The sequence below is a fragment of the Pantherophis guttatus genome, chromosome 6, assembly GCF_059756535.1.
Source record: "Pantherophis guttatus breed Tessera chromosome 6, ASM5975653v1, whole genome shotgun sequence".
NCBI classification, from domain to species: domain Eukaryota; kingdom Metazoa; phylum Chordata; class Lepidosauria; order Squamata; family Colubridae; genus Pantherophis; species Pantherophis guttatus.
Window position 1 is genome coordinate 64,068,799 of NC_142068.1, and position 9,787 is coordinate 64,078,585.

The following is a 9,787-nucleotide window of genomic DNA, read 5'->3' on the forward strand; positions in this document are numbered from 1 at the left end:
GATGCCACTTTCTGTACCTATTTCAGTTTCTGAGTGAAGGTCAGCCCTGGTAGAGTGCATCATAGTAATCCAATCCTGAGGTAATAGACCATTGTTAGGCCCTCCAGATGGATCTTCATGGCCTGTGAACAATAAATGCAATAGTATCTCAAGAACTTTAAAACTGTGTAAATATCATTGTATTGAAACAATATAATGTATGAAGATTTCTAACAATACAATAAAAGGAAAAACAGAAAAATGCATTTTGCGATGATTCAGTTTCAACTTGTTCGGTCTCATCTAGTCACTTACTGCTTCCAGACATGGGTTAGGATCTCTACTGTACCTCCTGCTTGGTTCTGTGAGGGAGAAATACATCTGTATATATTGATGACAACTCTCCCCAAGCCCACGGATAACTTCACCCAGTGGTTTCCTATAGATGTTAACATGGGGGAGAGACTAACCCTGAGGCATCTCATGTTGGAGTAATCATGAGTTCAAATGCTTCTTCATCTTTAGATTGGAACCAGTAACTCAGGAAAGAGTGGAACCATTGTACCAGAGTTGTTCTAACTCCCAACTGTAGGAATCCAGAAGGCGATCAGTATTAAATACTATTGAGAAAGCTAATAAGCCAAGAGAGCCAAGAGAGCCATGCTCCCTCTATCCATGCCGTGATTAAGGTAATCCACAAGAGCAGGGGTGTCAAACTCATGGCCATCATGCGTTGGCCATGTCAACCCCCAGTTTAGCAAAGGGGGGGAAAAGTCAAGATATGTCAGGTGATGACAACATGACGTCATGAGTTTGACACCCGTGCAGAGGAGCAGTTAATGTGATTTAACTCCAAGACCCAATCTGATTGAAAAAAAATCCAGGTGATCCACTTTATTCAGAATCCTTGATAGCTGCAGTTTCATCACATTCTCTCCAATCCTTCTAAAAAAAGATGAAAGATCTAAAGATGTTGGGTTTTAAGATGGCATCTTCAGTCAGGTGTGTAACGATGTTTAAGTAATTAATGAGCTGAACCTAACCCTTCCCCCCATTGGCTGCCCAAAGAAATGAAGGGAATCAAGGATCCAGCCTACAAGTGGATAACTCATGCAAAGAATCCATTCCACTTCTGAGTGCACAAGATCATAGAATCCAAGTCATCTCACAAGTAATCCCATTTACTACATTTTGTCCTGTTCGTGCAATAACTCCAAATATGAGCCATTTTATCCCCAATATATCTAGCAAATCACTTCAGACTGATGGATACATCCCTAATATGTGGATTAAATAAAACACCATTGCTGGAAGATGTTCTGTTAGTGCAATATGGGCAAAGAAATACTTTTTGCTGTGCTTATCATCAGAATCTCAGCTCCAACCTGAGCTCAAAGGGCTAGATGTGGTCTTTGTCTTATACTGGCGCTCCAACTGTTTTTCTGCTATACATCTGTTGTTATTGATTGGTAAATCTTAAAGCCCCACCAGGCTTTGATGTCATGATGAGGTTCCTTGAGGGCAATCGATTTTAATGGTTTTCTGGCCACCTTCTGGAAGCCAAAAACTTGTGACACAGCTACCAGCCATTAAGAAAATTACCAAGTATTTATATCCTGAACACTGAACAAATCCATGTAATATATACAGGTAGTTCTTGACTTATGACCACAATTGAGCTCTGCTGTTAAGAGAGACATTTGTTAAGTGAGTTTTGCCCCATTTTACAACCTTTCTTGTCACAGTTGTTAATTGAATCACTGCAGTTGATAAATTAGTAACCCAGTTAAGGGAATCTGGCTTTCCCATTGACTTTGCTTGTCAGAAGGTTGCAAAAGGGAATCACATGACCTTGGGACACAGCAACAGTCATAAGTATGAACCAGTTGCCAAGCAACTGAATTTTGATCACATGATCATGGGACGCTGTAAAAGTCATATCTGTGAAAAATTGTAATAAATAACTTTTTTCAGTGCTGATGTAACTTTGAATGGTCATTAACAACTGTTACAAGTTGAGGACTATGTGTAGCATGGACCATCTCATTCAACCCTTCATTCTTATGACCCAAAGCTAAATAGGCCAACATATACTAATTATCATCTCAGACTGATGGAAAGTGATCTGAAACTGGAAGTCATGGTCTGCCTCTGATCTCTCTCTCAGCACATATATATCAAAGCCTCCTAAGGTAATCAGGAAAAATCCAGATAATAACGTCATGATGTTACCTAGGACCTCAGAAAAAGATGCTGTTTGGCAACTGGTGGAAATACACCAGCAGAATCCATAGTTTGTCCCTTCAACAGAAGTTCAGATCACATGTTTGGCAGTGGTGAAATCCAAATATTTTTACTACCGGTTCTGTGGACGTGGTTTGCTGGGTGTGGTATGGCTTGGTGGGCGTGGCAGGGGAAGGATACTGCAAAATCTCAATTCCCACCCCACTCCAAGAGAAGGTTACTGCAAAATCCACATTCCTTCCCCACTCCTGGGAGAAGGATATTGCAAAATCTCCATTCCCACCCCACTCTGGGGCCAGCCAGAGATGGTATTTTATGGTTCTCTGAACTACTCAAAATTTCCACTACTCCAGAAAATTTCCAGAACCTGTCAGAACCTGCTGGATTTCACCCCTGATGTTTGGTCACCTGAGTAGCAGGGTCCCTGATCATATCAAGTGATTTATTACCACTTCCTTCCTGTCAGTTGCTCAGGTGCTCAAGCTATTTTCATTTTTGGTTGGACTTCAGATAAAATCCTATAACTCATTGAATCTTCCTAGTCCTTACGTGTGCTGAAATAACATTTTTTGGGTTAAAATTCTAGCTAAGATTCTTATAATTTTGAGTGAATTTAACTAAATTTGTAATTTGGCCAAGAGCATTTGTCAGCATGAATTTTTCTGCCCTTTGACTAAGAAACTAGCAATTCATTTTCATATTTTAGACTAGTATACTCATTACCTTCACGAGAATTGAACATGTCTAATATTCTGTATTTTTCCAGTATATATGGAATTTGTATTTATTTATTTATTTTCCCACTTTCCAATTTTCAACAGTATTTTGGTTGCTGTGTTCCATGCACTAAATGCATTATGTATCTTCTCTCTGCAAGAAAAAAAAAAGCCATATTAAAGTGAAGCAAATATTAACCCATTTCCCCCACCCAAAAAAAGGTAGCAATAATATCTCATGAAATTCTTTTTAGGAGCTGATGACATGCACTCCTTGTCCTGGGATTTTTTAACTTTGACCTTCTTTGTGGCAGAGATCTTTAGCTTTAGGAAATGTGGCTTATTTTAAAAACAAAGCTAATATTTCATTCTGCCTTGTTCTATCAAATCAGACCTTTAATCTTAAGCTCCAATTTAATACGATTATATTGTGATAAGACTCCTGCATTTCAGAAAAAAATATTCTATATGCTTTATGTATCCCACCTATTCCAATATAGTTTGATGTTTAAAACGCTATGGCCTCAGGGGTGTAATGCTACCTGTTCGGACTGGTTCAGCCGAACTGGTAGCGATGACGGTGGGTGGTTCGGAGAACCGGTAGCGATGGCAGCATGAGGCTCTGCCTGCCCGTCCGGTTGTCATTACTTCCTGGTTTTAACCAGGAAGTAACCTGTTTTTTAACCTCAGTGCATGCGCAGAAGGGTTTGTGCATGCACAGAGGGTCCGTGCGCGCATGTGACGTGCGGCGTGTGCACTTCTGAACCGGTAGGAAAGGTAAGTAGATTTCACCCCTGTATGGCCTGCCACTTTCTCTTCTAACATTTGTAAAATCTATTTTTACTTAGTCTCCCTGTTTAACTGAAGAGCAAACCTGGCCAATTCCTTAACGAGGAGTGCCACCAGTGCCTGGTTAATCATGTGTTTTGTTGAACCATTTCATCTAATTTAATTTTACTTAGATTGTAAAATAGCTAAGCTGAGTTTAATAATGATAGCATATGTTGTATCAGGAGATTCTGAAAGTTCATTTTTAAAAAACCAGCTAGGAAATAGGGCAGAACTGAATTTAGATTAAATGACAAGGAAACTCCAGTTCTGCAAATTAAAGCTGCTGTCTTGATAGTTACTTGGTTTCTTTGAACTCCTCTGAACTTTAATTAGAATTTAATATGTGGAAAAAATGGGAGGGCAAAATCCTCCCTGAGCTCTGTTATGGCTTGCAGGAAATTATTTGCCTAAATAGTAAATAAATGCAAACAAGTTGAATAAAGGGAAATATGAACAGTCTCACCTGTTTTGCCTTATCAGTTCTTGGCATCCTCCAAAGTATAAAATGTTACTAATATCAAAAGGATTGTATCTGGCATTGCTGAACAATTACGAGGATGGTGGAAGATATGGATTATTTTGACCGTAACTGAAGGGACATGTCACTTCACTTATGGTCAAAATAATCCATATCTTTCATATCTTAGTTCGAAGATTCAAATTGCTACAGTTAACATCTCTCTTCTATGGTAATTTTTGGGAATCCCACAAATCTTGTATTTTTGCTTCAAGCAGAGATCTCATTTATTACATTTTAGCCCATTTTAACAGTTACATTATACTCTCTCACCTCAACCTACTTTTAAAGATTGTTTAGTTTAGTTTAGTTTAGTTTTATTTGATTTGTATACCGCCCTACTCCCGAAGGACTCAGGGCGGTGAACAGCCAAGCAATAAAATACATAAATACAAAAATTTAAAAAACCAGTTAAAATCAAATTAAATCATTTTGGCCCAGACAAATTAAAACACCCCAATAATTTAAGAACAGATTTAAAATTTATATATTAAAAGAGGGAGGAAATTAGGCCAGGCCTGCTTGATGGAATAAAAGAGTCTTCACAGCGCGGCGGAAGGTGCGCAGATCCGGGATCCTCCGTATCTCTGGGGGGAGCTCATTCCAGACGGTAGGTGCCCCCACAGAGAAGGCTCTCCCCCTAGGGGTCGCCAGCCGACATTGTTTGGCTGACGGCACCCGGAGGAGTCCCTCTCTATGAGAGCGTACTGGCCGGTGGGAGGCTATTGGTGGTAGTAGGCGGTCCCGTAGATAACCAGGTCCTAAGCCATGGAGCGCTTTAAAGGTGGTAACCAAAACCTTGAAGCGCACCCGGAAGACCACCGGGAGCCAGTGCAGCTCGCGCAGGAGAGGTGTCACATGGGAGCGCCATGACGCTCCCATTACCACCCGCGCGGCCGCACTCTGCGCCAGTTGGAGCCTCCGGGTGCTCCTCAAGGGGAGCCCCATGTAGAGAGCATTACAATAGTCCAGGTGGGAGGTGACGAGGGCATGAGTGACCGTACGTAACGAGTCCGATCCAGAAAGGGGCGCAACTGGCGAATCAGGCGAACCTGATAGAAAATCCTCCCGGTCACGGCCGTCAAATGCTCTTCTAAAGACAGCCGTGAATCCAGGAGGACGCCCAAGTTGCGAGCCCTCTCCGTGGGGGCCAGTGATTCGCCCCCAATAGTCAGAGATGGCGTCAACTGACTATATCGGGACGTCGGAAACCACAGCCACTCGGTCTTGGATGGGTTGAGCCTGAGCCTGTTCCTCCCCATCCAGATCCGTACGGCCTCCAGGCACCGGGACATCACTTCAAGGGCATCTTTGGGGTGATCCGGGGTGGAGATGTACAGCTGGGTGTCGTCAGCGTACTGATGGTACTCCACCCTGAAACCACGGATGATCTCGCCCAGCGGCTTCACATAAATGTTGAACAGGAGAGGCGAGAGGACCGACCCTTGCGGCACCCCACATATGAGGGGCCTCGGGGTCGACCTCTGTCCCCCTGTCAACACAGACTGCGACCGGTCAGAGAGAAAGGAGGAGAACCACCGCAACACAGTGCCTCCCACCCCTAACTCTTCCAACCGGTGCAGCATGATACCATGGTCGATGGTATCAAAAGCCGCTGAGAGATCTAACAGGACCAGGACAGAGGAGCACCCCCTGTCCCGAGCCCTCCAGAGATCATCAACCAACGCGACCAATGCTGTTTCCGTGCTGTACCCGGGCCTGAAGCCCGACTGGAACGGATCCAGATACGTTGTTTCATCCAGGTGCTGGGGGAGCTGTTTCGCGACCACACTCTCAACAACCTTCGCCACAAAACTAAGGTTGGAGACCGGACGATAATTTACCAACATTGCCGGGTCCAGGGATGGCTTCTTGAGGAGAGGCCTCACCACCGCCTCTTTCAAGGTGGCAGGAAAGACACCCTCACCCAACGAAGCATTTATAATCCCCTGGAACCAGCCTCGTGTCACTTGTACCAGCCTTGTAATTGTGTGGGATACTGGACAAGGGAATTGTACAAATGGCAACCGGAAAAGTGGGATGTCAATTCCCCTCCCGCATTTTTGTATTTTTTCATATGGTGTATTTTATAAAAACAAAGGAACATAATAAACAATTACATAAAAAAGTAGAGACATAGTAATTAAGAATAAGACCTCAGTAAAAATGGTGGGAAGCTTTTACAATGCCTTTTTTGAGCTTCACACAAGGATGGACTTCAGTTGCTGATTATGGTTATTTTTTGCTTTTAAATGATTATTGTTTTATAGGATTTTGTATTGGTTCTAAATTTGTTTTTATTGAATTGTTTTTAACTGTCGTGAGCATCTAGATGCTGTGATGCTGTGATGGGCAGCAGTTAAAATTGAATAAAAAAATAAGCAAAGAGTTTACGATGTTCACAATATTTAACATTTATTATTTCATTCATTAATTTAAATGTCTACAACTAAGGTTAAGGGGATGCGGTGGCTCAGTGGCTAAGACGCTGAGCTTGTCGATCAGAAGGTCAGCAATTCAGCGGTTCGAATCCTTAGCACCGCATAATGGAGTAAACTCCTGTTACTTGTCCCAGCTTCTGCCAACCTAGCAGTTTGAAAGCACATAAAAAATGCAAGTAGAAAAATAGGGAACCACCTTTGGTGGGAAGGTAACAGTGCTCTGTGTGCCTTTGGCGTTTAGCTATGCCGGCCACATGACCACGGAGACATCTTCAGACAGCGCTGGCTCTTTGGCTTAGAAACGGAGATGAGCACTGACCCTAGAGCCGGAAATGACTAGCACGCATGTGCAGGGAAACCTTTACCTTTAACTAAGGTCATTCTGTTGTCTTAAAAATAAATAGAAATGTCTATAAAACTGTAAGCATATCAATACTGATATATAACTATATATTTATCACTGTCCTGAAGACTGACACACGTAACAATTTAAAAGGAACAAGGAAATAAAAATGATAGGAAAAGAAGTAAATACAATTTTGGGAAATTCATAATTTTAAATTCCCTCCTCTATTCCCAACTGATGATTACATTATCACATTTTTAAACAACTAAGTTAGAAATCTGACCAACAAACAAAAATATCAAGAAAAATTGAGCCTGGCTTTTTTAATTGGAAGACAAGTGAGTTTAGGTTTTATTTTCACATACAGTGCCTTAGTGGTTAGTATTATTTCTACATTATTATAAACAACTAGATTGTTTCTAGTTAATATTATTTCTATTATTTCTACTCTTTTAATTCTGTATAGTAGCCTGCATATTTTTGGTACAAATTAGAAACTTATTTGTAGCCATTTACAACAGAAATATGTATCTGGTATCTCTACAGAAGTTACAGACACTACAAATCCCAACAGCCTTTGCAGCATTAAGTGACATGAAGAAAAGAGTTGTAATTCCAGGAACATCTAGCAGCCCTCTCTGAATGACAAGTATTTTTTATTTTTTAGGTAGTTTAACCAGTATGAAGCTATGCTATTTTTCCACAAGAGGGTGCAGCATACCATCTTTACAAAAATACGATGAAAACAGCTATATGGCTGCCTTAATCATTTTTACCACAGGATGTCAGCCTAAGACAATTCATGCATTAAGCATATTTTGTGTGGGAAGGCTGAGGATTTTTTGCTTTAAGGATTCAGATCTTCACTTGCTCTGACAGTCCTGGCTCATCACGAAGAAAAAAAGGAATGCAGAGCTAGATGCTTATTGGGATTGACTGCACATTAGTTGTTGGCTCCAGGATAGAAACCTTTCTTGATCCAGGCTTTTCAATTGCATTGGAGGATTTCTTCTCTCTCCCCAAACTTCCTTTTGTAAAGTTCTAATTTGCACTATTTTTTCCCCTCTGATTTTTCTTTGATTGCATGATTACATTTATAACATTAAAGTTGAACCATTATAAAATGATTTTCAGTAGTCATCTTAACATGCTCTAAAGGTATTAATGAATCACCAACATTAATAAATGGCCTGTGAAGCTGTTGGGATCTCTCTGCCATTTTCACTTAAACACTTTTTCCTCTATCCTTTCTCAAAAGAACAACATGACTTCTGCTACAAAATGTGGAGTCATAACCACATCTTGAATAGCCAAGCAGAATGAATGAATATATGAATGAGTGAAACTGGTCTATTTTAGATGGCAATATTTTAATTTGCATTGGTTCTTTGTATCTTTGCTACTATATCTCCCACAACGTGGTTCTTTCGTTGTTCTTAGTCTGGGCCTCTGCCTTTCTTTATCGGGTTTCAGGTTTTCAGAAGGATAATTGTGCTAATCCACTTTAAGAAACAGAACATTTCGACTCCTTTTGCTTCGATGGTTGTTCTTGGCACTGTAGCACAGCACAGTTGCTGGCTACTGCTTCTGCCTTTGCCATGTGGGATTGCAGTGAAGATTAAATAGTGCTGCGTAAGTACTTTGTGGAAGCACACTGAAAAATGTGCTTGTGGGCAAGGAGCTTCAAAAGATCTCAGCCATGCTAAAGAACCTTATAGCAAAGAGCCATACATCCTTACTTGATGAATACACACACCCACACCCACACCCACACACAGAAAGTAATGAAAAATGGGTGCAGCCAATTAAGCTGCATTTTTGTCTCTCCATGGATGGTGCAAGTTAAAGTTCCATAGCAAAGGTCCAGCAGAATGAGTTGAAAAGCCACCCAAAAGGGCAGACCTCATTTACTGCTTTTGAAGTGAGTATATGATGTACATGATTCTCTAAGCAGCAGTCAATAAATAAAACCAGAGTCTAAAATTGCTTAATTGCACCATATGACCATCACTATTTTGTTAAGGATAGAAACAGACTTCTTGCAATGCAGGATTCTTGGAACTCTTCATTGATTGGTTGATTTATCAAATTTAGATGTCATGGATCTCACAGAGTGTCTCTGGATGGTGTCCAATTAAAACGTAAAAACCCTATAAAATACAATCTCTCAAAAAGAGCCAGATTAAAAACAAGAATAAAATATGTTAAAAGGTAAAGGGAAGGTCTTCAAGTCACCCAGGGTTGCATGCTGCTCAGTGAGGCCCATGGCAGAACCAAATCTTCAAACTCCTATGAAAGGCAAGGGGGAAAAGTATTATAGAGAGTGAGAGCCATGGCAGAGAAGGCAATCATCTTGGACCTCTTACTCCTATCAACAATGATTGGGACCAGGCTTGGAGGAAGGAGGTGAACCAGCCCAAAACGATGCCCCCCCACCATCCTTAAGCTGGTCCAAAAGGATGCCATGACCAATGGTATTGAAAGCAGTTAACCATAATTCTGTTCATGTGTACTTTGTGTGATCAAAACAGCTTAAATTAAATAAGGTTATATCAGGTAGCTTCATAATTATTGTTGTAGCAAAGACATCAATAGGCCTCTGCAGAATGAGATATACAGTATCACAGATCTTCAAGTCATAGATTAGATAGTTGAGTTGAATAGAACAGTCTAGTACCGTGATGGTGAACCTATGGCACGCATACCGGAAGTG